The following is a 26759-nucleotide window of genomic DNA, read 5'->3' as shown; positions in this document are numbered from 1 at the left end:
GTGCCATACTAGGTGTGATGTACTGTGAGGGGTGCCATCTTTCAGATGAGATACTGAACCAACTTTCTTTGTGGTATCTGTCCAGGTAACAGTTCCAAAATCTGTGGCAATTTTCTGAAGAGCAAAGGAAAGTCCCAGAGTCCTGGATAGTGTTACTTCTTTCTTTAACTTTAGCAAAACTAGTATTTTCTCCATTCAACACTGACTACATTTAAAGGGAAAAAATCCCAAAACACACACACTTCTACACAAGAGAGTCACATCTCTTCTCAGGATTGGGCAGAGGCCCTGGTAGAGATTCCTTTAGTACTCTCTGATAAGGCCTTCTCACAAAAAAAAAATGAAAATCTAACACACAACTGAGGAGATAGGAGGGGAGAATGTGCCAGGCAAAACAGAAAAACCAAGGGGAGAGGTAGCACCCAAACAAGGAAGCTGTAAGAACATAGCTATTTAGAGCAAGTCTTTAAGTGCTGTAATGAAACCTTACATAGAAGTATAAATATAACCTTCTTTAATGTAAATCTTGCAATCTACTTACTAAAATAATGGAAATAGTGCTGCTATATGCCCATTATCTAGTTTTTCATTTCTGAAGTAAAACAGATTGAACAAAGCGGACCCCATTTCCTCCCTAGCATCTAGGGAACCGATGGGTGGAAAGTACATTTTGTCAGCTGAGCCAAGTATTGGAACATGACATTCTTAGTGAAATCATTTTTGCTCAATTCAACAGGATTGGAGTTTCTTGCAGGAGGGAGGATTCTGGTGCCCCTTACTGCCTATATAAAGAATGACTGCTTAGTTGTCTTTATCTTCAGTTACATGAGTCTCTGCTTATATAATTTGAAAACAAAGAGGTACAAACACCTGATGACAATATTTGAGTTGAGGGGCAATTCCTGTCAGGAAGTCAAAACTCTTGTTCCTGGTGAGCCTGTGTCAGATCAAATAGAATCCCTTAAACATCACTCATCTGAGCTCTGCATCTACCTTGAAGAGACTTGCACTGGGAGCAGACTACATGTTTTTTTCCCCTACTGTTACTCACACCTTCTTGTCAACTGTTGGAAATGGGCCATCCTGATTATCACTACAAAAGTTTTTTTCTCCTGCTGATAATAGCCCACCATAACTGATTACTCTTGTTATAGTTAGTATGGCAACACCCATTTGTTCATGTCCTCTGTGTGTATAAATATATATATCTTCTGTATTTTCCACTGCATGCATCCTATGAAGTGGGTTTTAGCCCATGAAAGCTTATGCTCAAATAAATTTGTTAGTCTCTAAGGTGCCACAAGTACTCCTCATTCTTTATGTTTACAATATTTAAAATATGTTCTTGTACCAAGATAGGGGGAAGGTCCCCCTTATCTGTGGTAAGGGTGAAGGCTCTCATCCACTGTGCTAGATGTTATGACTGGAACAAGTGTCTCAAACCCCTTTGTTCACTTTGTCACCCATCAGCTTAATCACCCATCAGCTCATCTGTAAGGCTACTACATGGCTTTTACACAGAAGTCACTCCCATCACTTCCTTCTGTCTACCTTGACAGGACAGACATCATGGTCCCTGTGAAATTATCCCAGATTTAACAGCCCAATAAAAATATTTGAATAAGTTTCTTTAGATTGGTTCTGAATGTGCAGAACACTGAAAGATAAAGAATTGTAATACTATGGAAATATGACAAGCTTCTCGCCACTTGTGAGAGATGAGAGAGCAAGTGGACAAGGGTGATCCACTGGACATACTGTACTTGAGCCTTCAGAAAGCCTTTCAGAAGGTTCCACCCCAAAGGCTCTTTAGCACAGTAAACAGTCATGGGATAAGATGGAAGATGCTCTTATGGATCAGCAACTGATTAAAAGATAGGAAATAAAGGATAGGAATAAATGGTCAGTTTTCACAACAGAAAGTGGTAAATGGAGGGGTTCCCCAAGGAGCTCTTCAGGGATCTGTGCCGTTCAACATGTTCATAAATAATCTGCCAGTGAGGTGGCAAATTGGCAGACGATACAAAATTACTCAAGATAGATAAGTCCAAAGCTGACTGCGAAGAGTTACAAAGGGATCTCACTAAACTGGGTAACTGGGCAACAAAATGGCAGATGAAATTCAGTGTTGATAAATGCAAAGTAATGCACATTGGAAAATGTAATTCCAACTATACCTACAAAATGATGGGATCTAAGTTAATTACTACTACTCAGGAAACAGATCTAGGTGTCATCATGGATAGTTCACTGAAAAAATCCACTCAACATGGAGCAGCAGTCAAAAAATCTAACCATGTTAGGATCCATTAGGAAAAGGACAGATAATAAGATGGAAAATATAATGCCACTATATAAATCCATAGTACACGCACAACCCGGATACTGTATGCAGTTTTGATTGCCCCATCTAAAATAGATATATTAGAATTGGGAAAGGTACAAAAAAGGGCTATAAGAATTATTAGGGGTATGGAACAGCTTCCATATGAAGAGAGATTTAAAAAAGTCTGGACTGTTCATCTTAGAAAAGAGATGACTAAGGGGATATGACAGAGGACTATAAAATCATGAAAGCTGTGGAGAAAGCATATAGGGAATTGTTATTTACCCTTTCACATAATACAAGAACTTGGGGTCACCTGATAAAATACACACCAGGTTTAAAACAAAACACAAGAAAGTACTTCTTCACAGAATGCAGAATCAGACTGTGGAACTCATTGCCGGAGTTATTGTGAAGGCCAAAAGTATAACTAGGTTCAAAAAAGTGTTAGATAAGTTCATGGAGGATAGGTCCATCAATGGCTATTAGTCAAGATGGTCAGGGATGCAATCCCAAGTTTTGTGTGTCCCCCCCAAGCCTCCAACTGCTACAGGCAAGGACTGAACAACACTCAAAATTGCCCTGTGCTGTTTATTCCATCTGAAGCATCTGGCACTGGCCACTGTCAGAAGACAAGATACTCGGCTAGATGGACCATTGGTTTGAGCCACTATAACCATTCTTATGTTCCTTTAATCTTATCTACCTCCTAAGTGGATCCATCTATTTTCTTACACAGTCAATGATGAGTGACAGTACACAAGTGTATCTTCTCTTTGCAAGTAAAGCTGGTTATGAAATATTCTTTGAAACTATCAATTTCCCAAACTACACAGATTTAATGTCCTTTATCTTAATTTCTTTCTTTCCCCAAAATTATATCAGACTGCATACCTGATGGGCAAGCAACCTTTTTACACACAATCCACTTACGGGCTAGGCAATCTGGTATCTTCCATGCATATCCTTCAGCATTCATCTCTGGTTTCCTAGCAATGCTGTTCAGTGCCTTCTCATAGCTAATCATACAGCCCCTATTGTTCCTACTGATGTCACAGGGAGTTTTGTCATTGATCTGTGGCATCAAGACGAGCCCTTCATTAGCATGTCAGTCCCACTTTAACACCAAGGGCTAAGGCCTGCATTGTAACAGCACAACACTGTTAACAGATACCACAGTTAATCTATTTCACTATATAATGCAAACTAAAAAACTGATAAACTGTTTGCAAGACATGGTACACAATGAAAGCTATTTCATGTCTAGAAAGAGGTCAGAGTGCCAAAACAAAATGAAGGTGACTTGAAATAAAGATGCAAATACACCTAAACTGCTAAGTGATCTCCCTTATTCCAAGTTATCTTAACTCTACATCTCCCTGCTGCAGTGAGAAAATCAATATTATTGAGAGTTAATGTGCAAGTTTTCCAGACAGAAGAATAGTACAGAACATTACCTGGAACATCAAAACATATAAATGGGTGACATAGCCACTTGGAATGTGCTGATGATGACTTGAACAAATTCGTTCCCCCCAAAAAACTTACTCTGACTTTTCTAAAAAACAAACAAACAAAAAAGAAACCCCAAACTGTTGAGATGCCTTGCTTGCATATGTCCAAGACACTGCACAGGTAATGACCCTATCTAGAACAATTCTATATATTTATGTCTAACTTGTGCCCAGTTATATTAGAAATTATTTTTTTCTCAACAGCAATTCAGTCAAACAGAGTAGACCTCTTCATTTTCTAACTCAGGGATAAGATTGTAATACAGCAGGAGCAGAGGCAGTTGAGTAATTCAGCTCTCTTGAGAGGAATAAAACATGATTGCTCTCTCTGTACTGGCTGGCACAAACTCTTCAACAACAATCTACTATTTAGAAAACAGACTGGCCTTTGTACTTTGTTTATGCCTTCACCGAGGGCACAACTCTTAAAGTACTTTAATAATGCAAAATAATGGTGCCTACATAGTGGCCAATTGCATAAGTTAACATAATATAGAATAGATAATAGAATATATCCTGCTAAAGGCTTTCCAGCTGAATGTTGATCTGAACTGTTTTTACCAGTTCATCATATTCAGAGGTGCTGAGCACCAGCAGATCCTGATTAAGTTCTTTTCCCCAAATAAAATTTAAAGTATTTCTCTTTCATTAGATTAATCGTGATACAACAGCACATGCTGGACATAAGTCATATTGCTAATACTGTAGTGTTTAAAACTAGGAGTCTTAAATTGCACCTGTACTGGAAAGGTTTCATTGTGTTGCCTGGTGAAGTTCATTGAAATAACACTGAATTCCTGGGAGGAAAAATGATGCACTTTCCCCCTCCCCTCAAGAAACAGGGCCGGTGCAACCACTTAGGAAAACTAGGCGGCCGCTCAGGCGAGGAGGTGGAGTGGAGGTGAGCTGGGGTGGCGGCGGCGGCGGCGGGGGGGGGCACCCACAGTAACAGGGGGGGCGCACAGGGGAACCGCTCCCCACCCCAGATCACCTCCACTCTGCCTCCTTCGCTGAGCACACAGCCCCCGCTCTAATTCTCCTCCAATAGGCGCCGCAAGCCTGGGAGGGGAGGGGAATTAGAGCAGCGCCGGCATGCTCAGCGGAGGAGAGCTGGGGCAGGCTCCCCGGGTGGGGTTAGCTGCCGTGGAGGGGGACGGGGTTAGCTTCTGTGGGGGGGGGCTTCCCGGGCCGGGTTAGCTGCCATGGAGCGGGGGCTTGCAAGGGGGGGTAGCTGCTGCGAGGGGGGGCTCGCTGCCGCCAGGAGGGGGGGCTCCTCAGGTGGGAGGGATGGGTGGGCGTGGTTATCTGCCACCGAGGGGGGGGGGCAGTGGGTGGGGTTAGCTGCCACGGGGGGGGGGGGGGGCGCAAGGCCCTGCCAAGAAATGTCGACGTTTAAAGCTCCAGAACTTTGCCACAAACAGATTAGTAAATATGGTTTCCTATTCAGATGTGTAGTATTATTAATTCTACAAGTTCAAAATGCATGTCAGATTATCCAAAACCAAATGAGATCTAAACAATAATAAATCTTGTTGGTTTTTTTGGACTACTTCTTGATTTTTTAAATCATTAGGGGCAGGGATGAAGCCCCCTCATCCTACAGATCTGTGTGTGATCATTTCAAGATTAAAGTCCAACCTTCAAAGCAGACCTAAAAGTGTAGCTCCCGCCATCCTGGCTGCTAGCAGAGGGAATTTCATTTATCCCCTACCCCCTAAGGCAGAAAAGCTGCCATTCTTTATCTTCAGCTTCCCGCTCACATTCTCCTGCCACCCCCTACTTCCAGCTCCTATCCTCACAGCGCCCTAACTGCTCTCTATTCTCCCAGCCTCCTGTCCCCCTCACATCCTTCCTCCTTATTCCCCAGAGTCTCCTGCAGCTCAGTCTGCCTCCCTGCTCCTCTACAGTCTCCTCCATTCTCCCTCCCTACTCCTCAGTCTCCTCCCCTCTTGCCCATGCTTCACAGTCTCCTTCTTCCCCTATTCCCACATTCTGTTGCCTCTGTAGTCTCTGTCTCTCCACTTTCTCCTCTGCATCTAATATCTAATGACAGATTTCCAAGATAAAAAACACAAGGAGTATTCATCATTACTAGAGCTACGATTATGTCACAGAGGTCACGAGATTCCCCTGCTAGCCGCTGGGAAGCAGGGGAACCCCGGAGCTCTCTGGGGGATCCCCAGAGCTCCCACTCACTGCGGGCAGCTGGGCTCCCTGCAGCAGGCAGCCATAGTGCTCCCCCCCCACCCCCAGCAGCTCAGTCGCGGCAGGGGGGGACCCCCCACAACAGCCCAGCCGCGGAGGGCGGTGGGGGAGGGCAGGAGGACCACAGCAGTCCAGGCATGGCAGGTAGGGGGACCCCGCAGCAGTCCAGCCGCTATGGGTGCTGTACACTCCTCCGTCTCCATTTTGACAGGGATATGTTTAGTAAAAATCGGACAGGTCATGGGCTTCTGTGAATTATTGTTTATTGTTTTACTAAAAATATCCATGACAAAATCTGAGCCCTAATCATTACTGACAGCAGCCTGGGAGCAACATTGGGAGATAACGGCCATTTTTAATGAAGGCAAAAAAATCATCAAAAAAACCCAGCTGTTCCTGAGATCATGAGCAGCTTAGAAATAAAAACAATGAGTAAAACCACGAGACACACAATGATACTATGAGAACTGGTAAATCTGGGTTTGTCTAGGGTTACCATATTTAAAAAATAAAAAAAGAGGACACTCCACGGGCCCTGGCCCCGCCCCTTTCCCACCCCCGGCCCCGCCCCAACTTCGCCCCTACTCCGCCCATCCCCCCAAAGTCCCCGTCCTAACCCCCCCTCCTCCCTCCCAGCCACGCGAAAAGGGCTGCCCAAGCGCTACCGGCTTCACGGTTTCCCGGGCAGCCGCCAGACCCTGCGCCCCCGGCCGGCGCTTCCCCAGCACAGCTGGAGCCCGGGAGGGGAAGAGCCCAGCCGGGGGCGCAGGGTCTGGAGGCTGCCCGGCAAACCCATGAAGCCGGTAGCACTCGGGCTTTGGGCAGCCCCTATGCCTCCGGACCCTGCGCCCCCGGCCGGGCACTTTCCCTCCCGGGCTCCAGCTGCTCTGCTCCTCCCCTGACTCTTTGGCTCTGTTAAAGAGCCAAGCTTCCCGAGCCAGCGCTACTGGCTTCGGGCAGCCCCCGTGCCTCCGGACCCCAGCCGCCGGAGCAGAGCAGCTGGAGCCCGGGAAGGGAAGTGCCCAGCCGGCGGCTCGGGGTCCGGAGGCACGGGGGCTGCCCGAAGCCGGTAGCGCTGGCTCGGGCAGCTTGGCTCTTAAACAGAGCCGAAGTCTGAGTCAGGGGAGGAGCAGAGGAGCCGTGGGAGAGGAAGTACCCGTCCGGTATTTTTCCCGGACATGTTCGGCTTTTTGGCAATTCCCCCCGGACGGGGGTTTGATTGCCGAAAAACCGGACGTATGGTAACCCTACGTGACTGGTGCCCGGGGCCGGGGGCGCAGCTCCAGCCCCAGGGGGACGCAAATCCGGACAGTGCCGGCTCCCCGCAACGCGCTGGCATCCACAACCCCCCCTGGGGCGCCCCCAAGCCCTGCGATGGCTGCCGAGCGGCGCCCAGAGACACCCCCCACCCAAAGGACAGGGGCCTGCGCCCTCCCTCCCCCGACGGCTTGCTGCCTCACAGGGGCAGGTTGGTCGCGTCGCAGGGGCCGCTGGGAGTTGTAGTTCTCGGCCACTCCCCTCTCCCAGCTCTCCCTGGAGCGTGAGGCCCGGCCAGACTACAGCCCCCAGCATGCCCTGGGCAGGAGCTGAGTGTCGCACCGAGATGACGTCACAGCGGGCGACCAACACACACAGATTCGGAGATCCTAGCCTCCCTATTTCCCCAGACATGTCCAGCTTTTTGGCAATTCCCCCCGGATGGGGATTTGGGGACCAAAAAGCCGGACATGTCCGGAGAAATCCGGACGTATGGTAACCCTAGGTTTGTCATAATCCAACACTCAAGATGTGGGACAGAACCATGGTGCTTGGAACGCTGGAATAGCTGGCCTTTCTGGTACTGTGAATGTTGTGAATTTTTGCCTGTCTAGAAACATCACAAAATTTGCCACCCAGGTCAAACTATAGGTCTTTCACCAAACAGGCCTCCTCTGCTATTCCAAAGGCAACTATCTGCCCACAGTGAACAAGCAGATTGAGGGACCCCTAAGCAATGCAACAATTGGCCACCCTGGAGAGGTGCGCATCATCCTTTCCCTACATCCCACCATAACCACCACACAGAGGTGGATTAAGATTTATTGAGGCCCTGGCCACAAAGAACTTTTGGGCTCCCCACAACCTGCTCACCATGCGGCCCCACCCCCTGCTTCTCCTCTCCCCGCAAGGCAGCGCCCTCTGGCCAGGCCAGAAGTTGGAGCCAGGCCGTGGTAAGTCACCCAGGGAGCCCAAGTCACTGTGGGGAGCCCTGGACCCTCCATCTGCCCTGGTTGGAGCGACCACCGAGAGCAGATGGAGGATCCAGTGCTCCCCACAGTGGCCTGGGCTCCCTGGGTGGCTCTTACCATGGCCCAGCTCCAGCTTCTGGCCTGGCCAGGGACCAAGGGGGAAGAGGAGCAGCAGGGGGCAGGCCTCAGTGGAAGAGAAGGAGCAGGGGTGGGCCACAGTTCTGGCACTGGTGGCCCTCCCCACTTCTACCCAGGTTCTGGTGCTCCTGCCACGGGCCCGGAGCACGGACCCCGTGGGCCCATGCGTTAATCCGCCACTGCCACCACACCCTTGCCTTTGGGACCAGCAGCACCACCATCACTCCCACACATTCAGGCTCCTGTTTCCTCACTACATACACACTCCACCAGGATGAGCAAAATGTCTACCCACTAGAACTAGTAACCTCTATTTCCACCCAGTATCAGCATTAAAAGGTGGTGGTATGCCCACACTAGAGAGGCAAGTGGTTGAGTTTCTGTATGAAGAAGGAATGAGAGGCTGAATGGGGATGGAGAATCTGCATAAGAAAAGAACGTAGCTGGTGATTTAAAAGGGGAGTAAGAAATCTGTGTGGGAGAGGAAGCACATTTGCTGCCTCTGCTTTTTACACATTATCCTATGATGCAATTGTGACAGGTTTGGTCCCAGAGACCCCCTTGGGACTGTTACCTGATGTACTTAATTTGCCTCTGAGCCCATTTTCCCTGCCAGCTTGGGACTCCAGAACCCTGCCTTGTTGAGTCAGACATGCTAGTCAGCTGTAAACACAGACCCCGGTCAGGTCCACGTCCCCAAAGCTGCAGACTTTAAACAAAAACTGCTCAGCGGGTCACCTATCTCCAGCACCCAGATACCCAGTTCCCAATGGGATCCAAACCCCAAAAAAATCCGTTTTACTCTGTATAAAGCTTATACAGGGTAAACTCATAAATTGTCCGCCCTCTATAACACTGATAGAGAGATATGCACAGCTGTTTGCTCCACCAGGTATTAATCACTTACTCTGGGTTAATTAATAATCAAAAGCGATTTTATTAAGTATAAAAATAGGATTTAAGAGGTTTCAAGTAATAAAAGACAGAACAAAGTAAGTTACCAAGCAAAATAAAACAAAAACACACAAGTCTAAGCCTGATACATTAAGTAATTGAGTACAAATAAGTCTCACCCTCAGAGATGTTCCAATAAGCTTCTTTCACAGACTAGACTCCTTCCTAGTCTGGGCCCAATCCTTTCCCCTGGTACACCCTTGTTAGTTCCAGCAGGCATCTTAAGTGAAAAGCGGAGGATTCCACATGACTGGGACCCCTTTGTTCTGTTCCACCCCCTTATATAACTTTGGCACAAGGCAGGAATCCTTTGTCTTTCTCTGGGTTCCCACCCCTCCTTCTAAATGGAAAAGCACCAGGTTTAAGATGGATTCCAGTATCATGTGATATGGTCACATGTCCTGTGAGACCCCTAGTCTCCATTCTTCCAAGGTTGGCCAGCACGTACTCAGGAAGTTTTTCAAGTAAACAGAGCCATTTACAATCAATTGTCCTAGTTACTGGGAGCTATCAAGATTCCAAGCCACCATTAATGGCCCACACTTTGCATAATTGCAGTAGGACTTCAGAGTAATACTTCATATTTCTAGTTTTAGATACAAGAATGATACATACATACAAATAGGATGAACACACTCAGTAGAACATAAGCTTTGTAATGATACCTTACAAGAGATCTTTTGCGTAAAGCATATTCCAGTTACATCATATTCACACTTATAAACATATTTTTATAAAGCATATGGAATGCAACATCACAGCAACATGAGATTCATCAGAGAGAAAGCAGATTGTACAGGAGAATCAAATGTCTGATGCGGGACCGGTATCTTATCAGGGGTGTCTGATAGGGACTAATATGGATGAGATGCCTATATGAATCCAGAAGCCAGGAATGAACATGCCCGCCCTTTCGTACCCCTTACAATTACAGAAATGCAGAAAGTCTGCTTGTAGTCCCATGCACTGCCCCAGGTTTGAGGTGAACTCTGTCCTCTCTCATCACCACATAAAACCAGTTTACTGAACTTTGGCAGGATCTCACTGATAAAGAGCTATGGAAGTTATATATAGATATACTCATGTATCAAGATGAGACCCTACCCCTTACATTTTATCATTAAAAATAACAAAGATCATTTACTTTTGTACAACATGAAGCACAATAGGGCCTCAGTACCTACCAGGATCCATAGGAGCCCAATCAAAAACCCACTGAGACAATGGAAAGGCTGCCACTGACTTCAGTAATCTTTGGCTCATGCCAAAAAATAAGTAATACTGTAATAACAAACTGCCCTTCTGTCCTTGTTACCAAAGAAATCAACTTTCCAAGCCATAAAAAAGAATAGCATTCAAAGGAGAGACCAAGTGATAAATCAGTGCTCACAGGTGGAATATGAAAAATGCAATATCTCTAAAGATAGAAGATGCGTTCGAACAGAAATAGTGTCCATGCCATATCTGGTTTCTATGGCACTGAATTCGTTAATACAGTAGAGGGAAAAAATGTCATGAAATTTGAAAGAGTACAGAATAGTGGGGCTACTATAACAGGTTGAGTGGTAGGGTTCAAATTTGAGGGAGGTTTGATAAAGTTAAACTGTTGACGGAGTTAACTGTTTTCTTTCAAGACTCCATCAAGTACAGAAGTATTTAAATTAGCTAAGGGTTATTATGAAATTCAGCTTGATCTATTTAAAGTAAGTGGACAAACCAGAACTAAGATATATATGGTACATTTAAGTTAAGAGACAACATGTATAAGGAGAATTTAAGAAGGTATTTTATAGAGAAAGTAATAAATAGGAGGAATTATTATTTATTTGTATGGTGGTAGTACCTAGGGGCCCAATTCAAAGAACAGGACCCCATTGTGCTAGGCACTATATGAACATAACAAAAAAAGCCTTGTTCACATTCACAAAGAGCTTACGGTCTGCAGGACTGGTGCCTTAAAGATTTATACACATGCTTAATTTGGCATATTGAGCGTAGTCCCATTTACTTTAATAGAACCACTCACAATGCATAAAGTTAAGCACATAAGTAAATCCTGGCAGGACTAGAGCCTAAATATAGGATCCAATTGTGGCAGCTAAGTCAAATATTAATATATTTAAGCAAAACTTGGGCGATTATGTGGAATTTAATGATTTTAAAGGGTATTAGTTTTGGCTCAGGGATAACTTACAGCATTCTAGGGGCTGAGGGTTTCCAGTCTGTTTATATGGAAATGCTTTTTGCTATCCCTCTGGCAGAAAATGTTAATGATTTATAAAGTGAAAAATACAAAAGTTTTAAAAAGTGTAAAGCTATTTAAAATACATAATATTTAGGCAAGAGGTGGCTGAGTAGTCATGAGTCCATTCCAGACACAGAGACTGGGCTTCTTCTGGTTCTTTACTACCATATAACAAGAAATGCTACTTCATGCTTTTTAAATAATATATTGATAAACATTTCCAAAATCTATATAGAATTGTCTTATTTCTGAGCTTTATTTTAGTCAGGTTCTGACATACATTATATTGCCCCATGCTAAACAGGGGGGCGGCACATCAAATGTTCTTCAGAAGCTGTCTGTTGCTGCACTACCATATGCCCTCATTCCAGGTTTTTAATCCATTCCCTCACCAACAGAAGTCACCTAGGACAGGAATATACTCTGTGCCTCCCTTCCATAACTCACTCCTTACAACCCCAAACCAAAGAGCATTAGAGACAATGGACAATTTCCAATCACTCAGTGAGCCTTAGATCAGGTCCTATGGGAGTGAGAATGGGAACACTATGTACATAGCATATAAGAGAGTGGCATTCTATCTACTTGTTCTTGTCATTGTTTCAATGGCTTCTCAGACATCATCTCAATAGTGCCCATTGCCGCTGCCTTCAAACAAGAAGCAAAGGCTGTAAATCAAAATATTACCTCTGTAACGATGCTGGTTCTGGCGGGACCCAACTGAGTGCGCCAATTCAGGACAAATTGCTGAAACAGGGCAGTTACAGCCCAAGGCTGGGGTTTTTCCACCTCTAAGGCAAACCAAACCAGCCAGACTAAGAGGACTTTGATCTCACTCCACTGGCTAACCACAAGTCACACAAGCAATTCCTTTAGACACTCCAGTTTCCCAGTATCGCCACCAGTGCCACTCGTTATGGGACAAATGGTTATGAAAACCAATACCCCAGTAAAAGAAAAAAGGTTCTCTTGATCCCAAAGGATCAAGCCCTAGACCCAGGTCAATATACAACTCAGATCTTACTCACGAATCACGCTGTTGCCAATCCTTTAGAATCTAAAATCTAAAGGTTTATTCATAAAAGGAAAAATATAGAGATGAGAGTTAGAATTGGTTAAATGGAATCAATTACATCAATCATACAGTAATGGCAAATTTCAGAGTAGCAGCCGTGTTAGTCTGTATCCGCAAAAAGAACAGGAGTACTTGTGGCACCTTAGAGACTAACAAATTTATTAGAGCATAAGCTTTCGTGGACTACAGCCCACTTCTTCGGATGCATATAGTTCTTGGTTCAGGCTTGTAGCAGTGATAGAATAAACTGCAGGTTTAGATCAAGTCTCTGGAGTACATCCACAGCTGGGATGGGTCATCAGTCCTTTATTCAGAGCTTCAGTTTGTAGCAAAGTCTCTCCAGAGATAAGAAACAGGATTGAAGACAAGATGGAGGAGAGGCATCAGCCTTTTATAGTCTTTTCCAGGTTTAAGAACACCTCTTTGTCCTTACTGTGGAAAATTACAGCAAAATGGAGTCTGGAGTCACATGGGCCAGTCCCTGCATACTTTGCTGAGTTGCAAGGCGTATTTGCCTTCTCTTAATGGGTCAGTTGTATAGCTGATGGTCCTTAATGGGCCATCAAGCAGCCTAGGCAGAGCTAACACCAACTTGTCTGGGAAGTCTCCCAGAAGCATAGCATAAGTTTGAAATACAGACAGTATAGAGCCAATATTCATAACTTCAACTACAAAATTGATACACACATATACACAGCATAATCATAACCAGTAAACCATAACCTTGTCTTAGACACCTCATTTGACCCCCTTTATACAAGACTTGGTGCCACTACAGGACCATGGTTGCAACAATGATCTATATGGCCCCAGATTATATCAATAACGTCACAACCTCAAACTAAAAAACTTAAGTAAATTTAAAAAATTGAGAGTTTTACTTTAGATAAGGTTTAAAAAGCAGTGTTAGGGATGTGAAAAACAGCAAGACCCGCCTGTGCGTGTCAGTTACATACAATAGTAGAATTTAAGGATATCATATTACCCATCTTTTTAAATGTAAGCTCAATGCAACATAAAAATATTTTAATTCCCCACGCATTCATATCATTTACTTGATTATTTACATATACCAATGAATAATTATTTTACTATTGAACAACAGTGAGGGAATTTAGAAAGAAAAGTTACTTACCCTTACTATATGTAGTAAACTGTTTCAGTACAGATCCTGAATCATTACCTACAAGTGAATACAGACAGAATTCAATCCAGGTGTTTTTAAACATAATTTTCTACTGCCAGACTGTTACAGCTTATTGTTTATATTTGTATAACAGACTTTCGCAACACTCACTCATGTGCAGCGTTTCCAAGAAACAACCTGACATTAATCATTTCCTATGGGTTTCCAGTTAGTCACTCTGTGAGAAACAATTTAAAACATATTCATAAAATCCCATCTTCATTAACTATAAATGCAAGGTTAGCATGAGTGGTTTTAGTTTTCCTGATTACTTAAATACAAGCTATTATACATTTCTAAAATCAATACAAATGACCAAAAGATCATTAATATCTTATCTCAAAAACTTGGTTCCTCAACTGTCTCCCACATAAAACTATGCCAAGCTCACTGCTTGAACACATACTCTGTATCACCCTCACTGAGCTCCAACCTTCCCTGCCCCACAATTATTCATTCCTCCACAGACTATATTTCCTGTGATTTCTCTTCTTATTTCAGTCTTACTTTCACATGCTAGATTTCTTTTTCCTAACCACTCAGAATCCTTGTTGATGACCCAAAAGGCGCTCTCTGATATCTTACTCCCAAACCTTCTCTGATTTGCAGCTGCAAGTATCACTCAGCTGCCTTTAACTGCATTCTCTAGCACTTTTTAGGACTCCACAAGTCAAAACCAAACACCTGGAAATAAAATAGTATCTGTTGTGGACCACGGATCCAATGGTAGATTGGGATATTTCTGTGGAGGATACAGATTAATAACCAAGCATCCACATTCTGCCCTATGGGCAATTTCCTAAGGCTTTTAAGATGTAATCTCACCTGTAAAGCAAAGTGGACCACACTCTTGCCATTTTAGGATTCAGCCACATAGCTTTTAGCTTTCCATCCCCTGTCCCCACCTACATCTCCTATCCTCATTGTTGTGCTTCAGTTTCTATTATAGCAGGAAGGCTTTTTAATGAGCAATAGGGTAAGTATTGTCCTAAGTTCCAAAAAAACAGTAAGTTAGATGGGTGATTATTTAAAAGACAAAGTCTTTTAGAAATAATACTCTAGAAATAACACTGGGGCTGCGGTGAAAGTAAGAGAGAAAATTATGTTGAAGGCAGCGCAGGTATGGGGAAGAGTGGAAGAATAAGGGGCGGGGGGGGGGAGAAGTTAAGGTGACCAGATGTCATGATTTTATGACAGTCCTGATATTCAGGGCTTTTACTTATATTGGAGCCCATTACCCCCTATCCCAATTTTTCACACTTTCCATCTGGTCACCCTAGGGGAAGTAGAGAAAGGAAGGTGAGAGTTTTGGTAATGACAAAGTGACAGAAGAAGTGTGAGGGGTGTAGGCCATAAAATAGGAGTACCTAGACACTCAAGACTACAGCTCAGAAGATGCTGTGCCAGTTCTCCATCAAAGGCATACCTGCCTCCTCCCCTCACAATAGATCTGTCACAGATTGTCACTAAACCACCCAGACCTATGTGGATGATGTGGAGAAAGAGCAAGGCGGTTGAGAGGCAGTGCATCAACACTTGAGGTCTTCTGGGCACAGGACAAACCACTGCTGCGTCCTAAATTGAGTGTAAGGAAATAAAAGGTCTTATTTAGCCTCTTCAGGCAGGGTACTAACTGCAGGAGACTCACTTTGCACCTGCTGGTGAGTCACTGGTGACAAGTCAAAACAATAGTCCCATCTTCCCGCCGTGGGCTCTAGCAAGCAGGGAACAGCCTCTCAAGCTGTTCCTGGCCCCAGCCAGGCTTCTCTCACAGAATGGGGTCCGCGCTCCTTCATACTCAGATCCCACCAGAGCTGTGCTCTCCCCCTTTTAATCCCTCCCTCTAAGCCTGACAGCAGGTGTAGCAGGGTGAGGCTGATTCAGCCCACAGCAGCCTTCCTGGTCAGTATGGAGTTTGTACAACTCATCACAACTTGTCATTTACATGTTCATTAGTTTTAGGTCCGGACCCAGAAAGGTACTCAGATACCCAATCTTCAGATTAAGGCACCCAAACCTCATTTTTAGGCACCACTGTGATCCACAAAACCATTGCTCAGCATCCTGGTAGACACCTGAACTCACTCCACATCTAGGTTTTACAATAAGAGTTCCTAGATGCCTGTTTCCACCTCTGAGCATGTGTGCTGCTGCCTCCCTCTAGGCATCTGGACATTCACCTCCCACCTAAGCCCCAGTGTGATCCCTGAACTGGGGGAAGACAGGTGCTTCTCCACTAACTCACTTAGACAAAAAGTACCACCATTCCTCCTTCCCCCTAACTCTTTCATAAAGAGAAGGTACAAATTTGCATCACAGTTTATAATCTGGATTGAGAAGACATGATGAGATACAGAAAAGTTAGCCTGAGGGTCCTTGTGATGAGGTATATAAGCCACACTGGAATAGCAGGGGTTAAGAAGCAGTTCTGGGCCCAGATTGATCTGCCCCGCTGCACTTGCAGAGCCTGCTCCAGCGGAAGGAGGAGCTGAAAAGGGAGACAGACAGCTCAGAGGGGAGGAAGGGAGAAACGAGACAAGACAGGGACAGTAAAGGCAGAGAGACCTATCTTGGGAGACCCTGAATAAGGTATAGCCAGAGTCCTTACTGCAAGTGGCAGCTATCCCAGGCTCTGGAGGAGCATCCATGGAAAGGATTCCAGTGAGAGGTAGCTGGGAGCTCTCTTTCTTGGGCTGAAAACTGAGAGAAGCCTTGGAGGCTGACTGGAGATAGGGGATGATCTGGGACTACAGCCTGCCTGAAACCCAGGGTAGAGGGAGAGTGGCAGACCCCAGGTGATGACAGTGAAACCAGGAAGCTAGACCAGCATGAAGCTGGGGCTAGCATGCAAAGAAGGTGGCTACCAGCTGAGCCAAAGATTCAGTTGTTTTGTGCTATTTCTTCTTGGACTTTAAGACCTGGAGGGGAAGTGGTAGGAAGTGGCCCAGGGAGGCAGCCCCAAAGCACTCCAGAGAGTTTGTTATCACTGCCTCTCATATAGCCCTGGGTTGGAGTCTTGTGGAGAGAGAAGACCCAGGCTTCCCTACAACCCTACCCTTTTGGTGGAAAGGGCTTAAACCCCTTTCTCCCCTTCCTTGGAGAGGATGAAAAGACAGACACATTGTAAGCCCTGAGACAAGGGCATGCCACCCACAAGATAATTACAAACAATTATTCAAAATATGTGAAGTTTTCATAGAAATTATGTTGATTAAAAATAATGTTTTTATAAATTAAAAATGTGTTAACTAGTTCCTCTCGTGTATTTAGTGGAAAATCCTAACATTAAAAACATATCTAGACTTCTATATCTATTTTTTTTCAAAATATGTTTGTTATATAAAACTCTGTATTTGTTTTGCTGTATGCCTCTCAAATGAAGCCAACAGCTGTTGCAGAATGCAAGAAGCCAACAAAGATGAAAGAGATCAATAGGAATCCATTTCACTGGAAGATGATTGAGGCAACAGGTGGTTAGAAATATGCTGGAATAAATTCAATGCATTCTACCCCTTTCAACAGCATTTTGGGTAATATTAGTCCATCATTTATAAGTATTTCACCTGTCTGAGTATTAATTTTTAACATCTAGTCAACAATACATTATGGAGAAACCTGTATTAGCTATACAGTTGCTAAAATAAAACAGAAACATGTTTTTACTTTGTAGATCAGGAAATTAGAAATGAATTTGCAAGTGTGATAAATAGAATACTACAAAAAATAGGCAATAATGTAGTGGCATTTGAAGATAGATTGGAACAGAGCATCCATTGGAGACTGTTGTTAATATTAGGGAACAGCAGAACAATACCATGCTGAGGTTTAATGATGGGACTCTTGAGAATACAATGTGGGAAACTGCAAAATACAAACTCCATTTATCCAGCAGGCTTAGAAGGATCAGAGATCAAATCCTCCTATCTGTATGCTTACTGTTATGCTGGGCCCACCTATACATTCAAAATAGGGATTCTGACATGCTTTATAAACCTTGATCATTTATCTATCATTAGTGGCTGTTTGCGGAGAATATCCCAAAGCTGGATGCATTAAGCTTCCAGACAAATTTTTTAGCCCAAATGCTTCTCTAAACATGTTTTTTTTTAAATAACCACGTTGGATACGAAGTGTTAGGTGGGATAATCAACAGAGACAGTGATCCAATTTTTAATAACTTCATAATAGGTCTGTGTTTGTTTCACAACATCTGGAACAATTTAACATTGTTTTTTTCCTGTTGTTTCTGGCAGTCCCTTACCATGACATCTTTAATCAGTTATACAGGAAAGAAAACAACAGAAGTAACTTAATTCAGATTTAATTCTCACAGACCATTCAGTTTGCCAGTTCATGATGCAATATTGAACCAAAAATCATTTTAAAAGATGGCTGAAGTTACATCAGATTTTCCCAAGGAATAGAAAGAATTTATATTATGACTTTCCACCCAGTAAATTTTAGAATGAAAAAAGAGACAACTCAAGTGAAAATGGACAGGAATTAAAAGAGGTACAGAATGAAAGTTGCCAACGGCTGTAGCCTGGAATCAGGAAGGTAGATTGAACAGGAGATTAATTTTTATTGGGGGAAAATAGTGTCCAATTGGCTTCTATGGCAAAAAAATAAACTGTTTTGGGAAACCATTCAAATAATTATATCTTGAATATTCTTGCCTCCCCCCCTAAAAAAATACTGGGCTTTTCTAGAATTTGCATGAAATTTCACATGACATCGGATACTATGAAAAAGCATTAACATTTTTAGATACAATTCTTAAAAAGTAACTTTAAATCAACTTATTACTTTTCTGGTAGAATTCTAAGATTTAAAGTATGTATATATTTTAACATGTCTTCTTTCTTGAAAGAATCCATCTTGGAGAAGGATTTCTATCAATTGTTGTTTAATTAAGGGATTTACTCACCACTTGAAGTGGAAAACTTACCTTCAAGATACCACAAAATGTAAAAAGCACTGGACCAAGTCACACTACTCAGGGCAGCTTAAAGGAGACAGACTGGAAAAATGCTATTGGTACTCTATTCCAAGCCTTCCCCACAAAATAAACTATCCACATGAGATATTACTCCCACTAGATTGTACAGATGTTAAAATATAACAGTGCATGCTCCTCTGGGCTCAGCTACCCCTCAGTGAGGTCCAAATACATCAAAGCCTCAGGAGTGGAGATGTTCATATGCTCCTCTGGACTTCTTGAGTTAGCTCTCCCTTGGGTGGGAATTCAAATTGCCCATTGAACAACCCTAGGCTCTAGGGGCTTGGCTCTTTCTTGAATGGGCAGGTGAAGGGGGAGTAAGCTGTATTCTCTCAGGCCACTCACTCAGTGGTAGTGCCAAATGAGCTATGTCAGAGTAGTTTGTGCAGATCTTCATAATATATTGCTCCCTCTTTCTGCTTTAAGGAGCAGTGAGTTAATAATGAAGACATTTAAAGTACTATTACTGGCATCTGAGTAGTACACATGGAAATGAATGGGGCAAGTCACACCTCTTAGAGCTCTTATTTCATATTTATAAATACATACAGACCGCACTGCATCAGTTAGCCTTGAAAATGCAACCTAAGTGTATCTCAGCAACCATATCTACTACAGACTATTTTATTTTATTATAAAGTAAGTGAAGTCTTAGACTGTGAAGAACAAGAAGGCAGCATGAAAGAGGTGTCAAAATGCCAGATAGGAGCCAAATCTGAGCCTTCACCTTAACTTTAGCAGTTCCAGCACTCAGGGGGAAAAAAATAAAGATAAAAAAATCCTCCATCACAACAGGCACTTTTAACTTTCCATTAACATAACTTTAAAATTTAATTAACTTCACTGCTTTTAAGAAATATCCCATGTTTATTAATGTTAGCATAATAATGGTCCTGATTAGGATCAGTAGGTCTCACCTCACTCAGGTAAAAGGAGCGGAGAAATGAGCAGAGCAAACTTTAGAACATGTTACCTTTGCAGAAAACCTGCATTCTCTCTGACTGCCTCCTCACCAGTTTTCCTGCCTGGTTCCTGGCTACAGTCCTATAGAACAATTTATTTTCCCTCTCCCCCCTAAACAGCTAACTCTGGTACACAACAGTCATATCACTAAAACAGTCACATCACTAAGTGCAAATCTGGCTTTACAATTTGCAGGAGAAAAAAAGATGTAATTACAGTAACAGCTGAATGGGTTTTCCCTAATTTTCTCTCCAGAACTTCACTTTTGAGGCCAAGTGTGGCAAATTTACATCCTAAGGAGAATTTTTCAAAAGTTATAAGAAGCTAATCACAGGAATTATAACTGAAATGGTATTGCTACAGAATTTACTACTAAGCAAATACTATTGTGTACTCAAAAATGAACTTCTGCTCCAGAAAGGGTCTTAAGTGGTATTCACTGTGGATAAATACTTAACAACATATCATTGGGCAAGAAGTAGGGAGCATGGTTAGGGAATAAACCTAGGAGGTGGGAGACCCAGGGCTCACTCCCCCTGCTTCAATGACCATTTAATTATTTATCCAGAGTGGAACAGCTTCAACATTAAAGCCCCACATGGGAATAGCCCAGCAGTTAAGGCACTCTCCTGAGTGGTGAGAGACCCTTCTTCAAATCCTTTCAGGCAAAGGGAGAAACTGAACCTGGGTCTCTCACATCCCAGCTGAGTATTCTACCCACTGGGTTAAAAGTTATAAGGGAGGCACCACCTTCTCCTTTGGGCCCCTCAGACAAGATAAACCAGGTGAAGATAGAGGTTCCCCTGCCTGAGGATCCTGCTGGGGTTTGAGCATCAGAGAGGCAGCCAGACACCTAGACTGAGGCATTGCGCTCATGCCCACAGCAGAAATATAGGTGTTTAGGAAACTTTTGGCAAAATTTTTCGCCACCAATAAGTTTAGGCGACAACCAAGCAGCGTTTTTCAGGTTCTCAGTCATGCTTAAATTTTGGACCTAGGGGCCTAAATGGGAAGTTAGACACTTAAATCCATTTGACAGGTTTCAGAGTAGCAGCCGTGTTAGTCTGTATCCGCAAAAAGAAGAACAGGAGTACTTGTGGCACCTTAGAGACTAACAAATTTATTAGAGCATAAGCTTTCGTGGACTACAGCCCACGTAGTCCACGAAAGCTTATGCTCTAATAAATTTGTTAGTCTCTAAGGTGCCACAAGTACTCCTGTTCTTCTTAAATCCATTTGTGGATCTGGGCCTTATTTACCCCTGAACTTTTAGGACCAAATTTTGCTCTCAGATGTATGCTCGACAATTGTCTAAAATGGGAACCCTTCATTAGGGTTGCCAACTTTCTACTTGCACAAAACCGAACACCCTTGTCCTGCCCCTTCTCTCCTCTGAGGACCTGCCCACGCCTTGCTCCTTCTCCGAGGCCCTGACCCCGCTATCCCCCCCACCCCCGTCACTCACTCTCCCCACCCTCACTCGCTTGCTCGTTTTCACCAGGCTGGCTCAGGGGACTGGGGTGTGGGAGGGGGTGAGGGCTCCAGCTGGGGGGGGGGCTCTACAGTGGGGCCAAAAATGAGGAGTTCAGAGTGCGGGACGGGGCACCAGGCTTAGGCAGTGGGTTGGGATGCAAGAGGAGGTGAGCGCTCCGGCTGGGGGTGCAGGCTCTGGGGTGGGGCCTGGGATGAGGGGTTTGGGGTGCAGGAGGGGGCTCCGGGCAGGGGGGCAGAGCTGAGGCGTTTGGAGTATGGAAGGAGGCTCTGGGCTGAGGCAGGGGGTTGGAATGCGGGGAGGCGAGGGCTCCGGCGCGGGGTATGGGCTCTGATGTGAGGCCGGGAATGAGGGATTTCATGTGTAGGAGGGGATTGGGGGGTGCAGGCTCCAGGCGGTGCTTACCTGAAGCAGCTCCCGGAAGCAGTGGCATGTTTCCCCTCCAGCTCCTTCGCAGAGGCATGACCAGGCGGCTCTGCATGCTGCCCCGTCCACAGGCGCTGCCCGCACAGCTCCCATTGGCCATGGCTCCCGGCCAATGGGAGCTGCAGGGGTGGCACTTGGGGCAGGAGCAACGTGCGGAGCCCCCTGGCTGCCCCTGTGCATAGGAGCCAGAGGGGGAACATGCCGGTTGCTTCCCGGGAGCTGCACAACACAGAGGCTAGCAGGGAGCCTGCCAGCCCCGCTATGCGGGGCTGCCAACCAGAACAGAACCGCCCGGATCCCTTTTCGGCCAGGTGTTCCGGTCAAAAAACTGACACTTGGTCACCTACCCTTCGTGTATATCCAAGGCCAGGATTTAGAGGAGTCTTCTATGTGGCTTAATCAGATATATTGGGCCTAATCAGCAGTCCTTATTCAGGCAAGACTCCTTATTCAGGAAACAGTGATAGTTTTGCCTAAGTCAGGTCTACAGGACTAGTCTCCCTGTGTGCCGAAAGTGTGTCACACAGAGCCATGTTGGAAGTTACGATGAATGATAGTTCAACTGGTGGAACCACTCTGCCCACACACGATATTTTGTCATAACCATGAACCATTTATGAAGGGCCTTCCCTTTTCTTTAGAAATGTTTGGGATATTTCAACAATAATAATTACAATAAAACAACCTTATAACAAAAAAATTCTAATAAAAATCTTAAATCTTTAAGCAAAACAAACAAACAAAAACAAATATATGGGGCCCAATGCTAGAGGAAACAAACAAAAATACCCCACTCCCTACAGGGAAAGAGAAGATGACAACAATGGTCAGACTAAAAATACATTTGGAAAATGTTTTCCAAAGAGAAAGTAGATTTGGACAGACACCTGGAAAGCAAGAATGAGTTCTAAACCAGGAGTCCTGTACAGGAAAGGTAGAAGCATGATCACCTGTTGAACTGCTGAAGCAACAATGGAAGCCCTAAGGGATGGGTGCTAAGAGAGGATAAATAGCTATCAGGCTAAGGTTCAGGTAGTAGTAGGAAGGACAGTTACAGGCTTAAGCACTGGATTGGGACTCAGGAGGTTTAGGTTCAGTTCTCAGGTCTGCCACAATCTCCCTGTGTGACCTTTGGCAAAGTAAGTAGGTGCCTAACTTTCACTGAAATCAATGGGAGTTAGGTGACTAAATGCCTTTCAGGATTTGCGCTGTAATCTCACTACATCTCATCTTTCCGCCTGTAAAATGGGAATAAAAGTAATTCCTTTCCCCTTTGCTTTGTCTATCTTCTGTTTTAAAGTGTAGTCTTTATGTACAATATGAATTTGTATAGTGCTTAGGACAATGGGGTCCTGATCTCAGTTGGGCATGTAGACTCAACCATAATACACACAATAAACAGAAATAGCTGGGGTTTAACCAATTTTAGTTAAAGTCAATCCGCAACATTTTAAAAAACAATGTAAAGAATACATGGTAGCATAATAGGATCACAATTGTTCATGCCAGTCAGTAAACCTCCCGTTGCACCGAAGCACTGCTGGAAGAACGGATAGCAGCTTTATGTGGTAAGTCAATCCTAACAAAAAGCCAAAATTTATAAATAGCACCAAGGTAAATGCTCAGATATGATTATTGCTCCTAAAACATACTAGTTTGATGCAGTGTCACAACTTTTCTTTTTTAAGGTGATGCATACATCTTAGTAGGTTCTCTCTTGGTGACAAGGGAGAAAGCTGGAACTAACTCCATTCTCCAGTTGTTTTCATCTGCAATCTCTCGTTAAATATTGTGTCGTTTTTCATGATTCTGAGGTTTAGTGAATAGGAACCCATATAGCACTAAAGGTTTTCCTAAGTACTGTACATCTGTCAAGGTTGACCAGAACTGATGTATAATTTATCAAATGTAAATTAGACTCTGAAGATGTGAGAAGTTAGACATGGCTCCATGTTACTGGAAAATAGGAAGACAAAAAGGGCTTTTTGCACAGGCTTCTAATGAAAGTTTATATTAGTTGTCCAATATGCACTTTTCTTCTGAAGAGGATTCTTACATAATTGTTAATCTATGCTTGTAAGCATTTTGCAGTAGGGGCTGGATTGGTTTGTGTGTATTCATAATATCTACCCCATTGTGGGTGCAAACAAAATCCAAATTATAAAGAAGAGGTTTAGTAGAAACTGACAGTAGCCCATTAGAACAAATTTTGAAAGAGAAAGTAAAGACAGAGGTAAATAGTAATTGGGATAAAATACAACACGGTTTTACGAAAGGTAGATTGTGCCAGACAAACCTGATTTCCTTCTTTGAGGAAATAACTGAATTTTTAGACAAAGGAAATGCAGTAGAGCTAATCTACCTGGATTTCAATAAGGCATTTGATACGATTCCACATGGGAAATTATCAGTTAAATTTGAGAAGATGGAGATTAATATGAGAATTGAAAGATGGGTAAGGAACAGATTAAAGGGGAGACTACAGTGGGTCATACTGAAAGATGAACTGTCAAGGATGGAAGGAGGCTACTAGTGGAATTCCCGAGGGATCGGTCTTGGGACCAATCTTATTTACCATTTTCATTAATGACCTTGGCACAAAAAGTGGGAGTGTGCTAATAAAATTTGTGGATGACACAAAGTTGGAAGGTATTCTTAATACAGATGAGGGACTGGCAAATCATACGAGAAGATCTGGAAGACCTTGAAAAATGGAGTAATAGAAATGGGATGAAATTTAATAGTGCAAAGTCATGCACTTAGGGACTAACAAGAAGTATTTTTGCTATAAGCTGGGGACTTATCAGCTGGTAGTGACAAAGAAGGAGAAAGACTTGGGTGTACTGGTTGATTACAGGATAACTATGAGCCGCCAATGTGATGTGGCTATGAAAAAGGTTAATGCAATCCTAAAATGCATCAGGCAAGGTATTTCCAGTAGAGATAGGGAAGTGTTAGTACCATCATACAAGGCACTGGTGAGACATCGTCTGGAATACTGTGTGCAATTCTGGTCTCCCATTTTTAGGAAAGATGAATTCAAATTGGAACAGGTACAGAAAAGGGCTACTAGGATGATCAAAGGAATGGAAAAGACTCAAAAAGCTTGGCTTGTTAAGCCTAACCAAATGAAGGCTGAGGGGAGATACGTTCTCTCTCTGTAAATACATTAGAGGGATAAATACCAGGGAGAGAGAAGAGTTATTTAAGTTAAGTGTCCATGTGGACATATAAACTGTCCATCAACAAGTTTACGCTTGAAATTAGGTGAAAGTTTCTAACCATCAGAGAAGTGATGTTCTGGAAGGGGAGCAGTGGGGGCAAAAAACCTAACTGGCTTCAAGACTGAGCTTGGTAAGTTTATGGAGGGGATGGTATGATGAGACTGCCTACAGTGGCATGTACCTGATCTGCAACTACTAGTAGCCAATGGCTAGTGATGGCACACTAAATGGAGAGGGCTCTGAGTTACTACAGAGAATCTTTCTGGGTGTCTGGCTGTTGGATCTTGCTGAAATGCTCGGGATCCAACTGACTGCCATATTTGAGGTCAGGAAGGAATTTTCCCCTGGGTCAGATTGGCAGAGATCTTGGGGGTTTTCCCTCTGCAGCATGGGGCACAGGTCACTTTCAGGTTTAAAGTAGTGTAAATGGTCAATTTTCTGTAACCTGAAGTTTTTAAGTCATGATGTGAGAACTTCAGTAACTCAGCCAGAGGTTATGGGTCTATTACAGGAGTGGCTGGGCGAAGTTCTGTGGCCTGTGATGTGCAGGAGGTTAAATGGGGTAATCAATAGGTGGACTACAGGCCAAATCCGGACCGCCAGATGCTTTTGAATAGACGGCAAAAATCTTTTTATTTCCTTATCATTAGTTATTATTTTTGTATTATCTTCTCTGGAGTCTGGACCTTGACTATACATTGACCAAGAAATTTGGACTTTGACAAAAATAATTGATTACCACTGGACTAGATTATAATGATGGTTCCTTCTGGCCTTAAAGTCTAAAAATCTAATACTTTTCTCAATCTAAAGCAGCACAAATACAATTATTTTCACTGCAACAGTTATTTAGACAGGTTTAAAATTCAACAAGTATATAAAAATGAAGGACTTCTCCATAGGCAGAACAATCTGGAGCTTTATTATTGTATGTGCACAGTCACTTCACAAAGAAAGGGGATAAGTCAAAGGGCAAAAATTCATGTCACACTAGTATGTAAATACTTTCGGCATGAAATGCCAAGGTTATATAAAGTTATAATGTGAAAAATTTAAATCATCATAAAAGCAGGAAACTATACATTGTCTTATGACATTGTTCTCTCATCATTTCTTCGTAGCCATATTTTAATATAAATAAATCACTTTCCTTTACTAAACAATAAAGTAAGACTATCAGTGATGAATTCGCAGGGCTCAATATTACAGATTACAAGGTATGCACAATACAGACTGAAGAACAAAAGAATATTATAATACAGTTTGAGGACTGTATTGAGAAACCCAGTGTTTGCTTATGGCATCCACAGCTTTCATAATCCTATGTCAAATAATCAGCTGCAGCCCTGATCATGCGATTTCTAAAAAAATAAATAATTCACATTCTTCTTAAAGGGTTTCTGTGGGACTTATCAGTGGGTGATCACATGCAGCTCTCACTTGGGTCATTATGAGTTGCAGGAATTACACAGATAATCAGTAGCGCTAATGATCTTATCCAGAGCATGCAGAATGAAGATCCAAAAACCTCCTCTGCAACATTTGCCTATTTTCCTTCCCACTTGTTTATAAACATAAACTGTGGTCTATTACAAAAATTACACAGTAATAAAAAACCCCCACAAGATAAGCTGAGGACAGATTTTAATGGTGCTACAGGAAGGAATTAAGAGTATTTAAATATTAACAATTTAAATTAGAATTGTTAGAAAAATCAACCACAATATAAGTTGCATGTTATAAAAGAAATTTAGATAAACAGAAGCCTAAATTAACAATTCATT

At 43.3% G+C, this 26759-nt stretch overlaps 1 protein-coding gene across 4 annotated transcripts in view; it reads right to left on the bottom strand.

Annotated features, from left to right (window-relative positions):
• Positions 1 to 26759, bottom strand: part of CNTN1 (contactin 1) — a 447411-nt gene that overhangs the window by 292149 nt on the left and 128503 nt on the right. For 3 of the 4 annotated variants that reach the window (XM_008162506.4, XM_024100601.3, XM_065557061.1), the window contains exon 2: positions 13821 to 13868. The exons of the other annotated variant lie outside the window; for it this stretch is intronic. The gene's annotated coding sequence lies outside the window, so the exon portion shown is untranslated. The remainder of the gene's footprint in view (positions 1 to 13820; positions 13869 to 26759) is intronic. 4 annotated transcript variants of the gene reach the window in all.

Source organism: Chrysemys picta, chromosome 1 (assembly GCF_011386835.1).
Source record: "Chrysemys picta bellii isolate R12L10 chromosome 1, ASM1138683v2, whole genome shotgun sequence".
Classification (NCBI taxonomy): Eukaryota; Metazoa; Chordata; order Testudines; family Emydidae; genus Chrysemys; species Chrysemys picta.
This window is presented reverse-complemented; position numbering and strand designations above follow the sequence as displayed.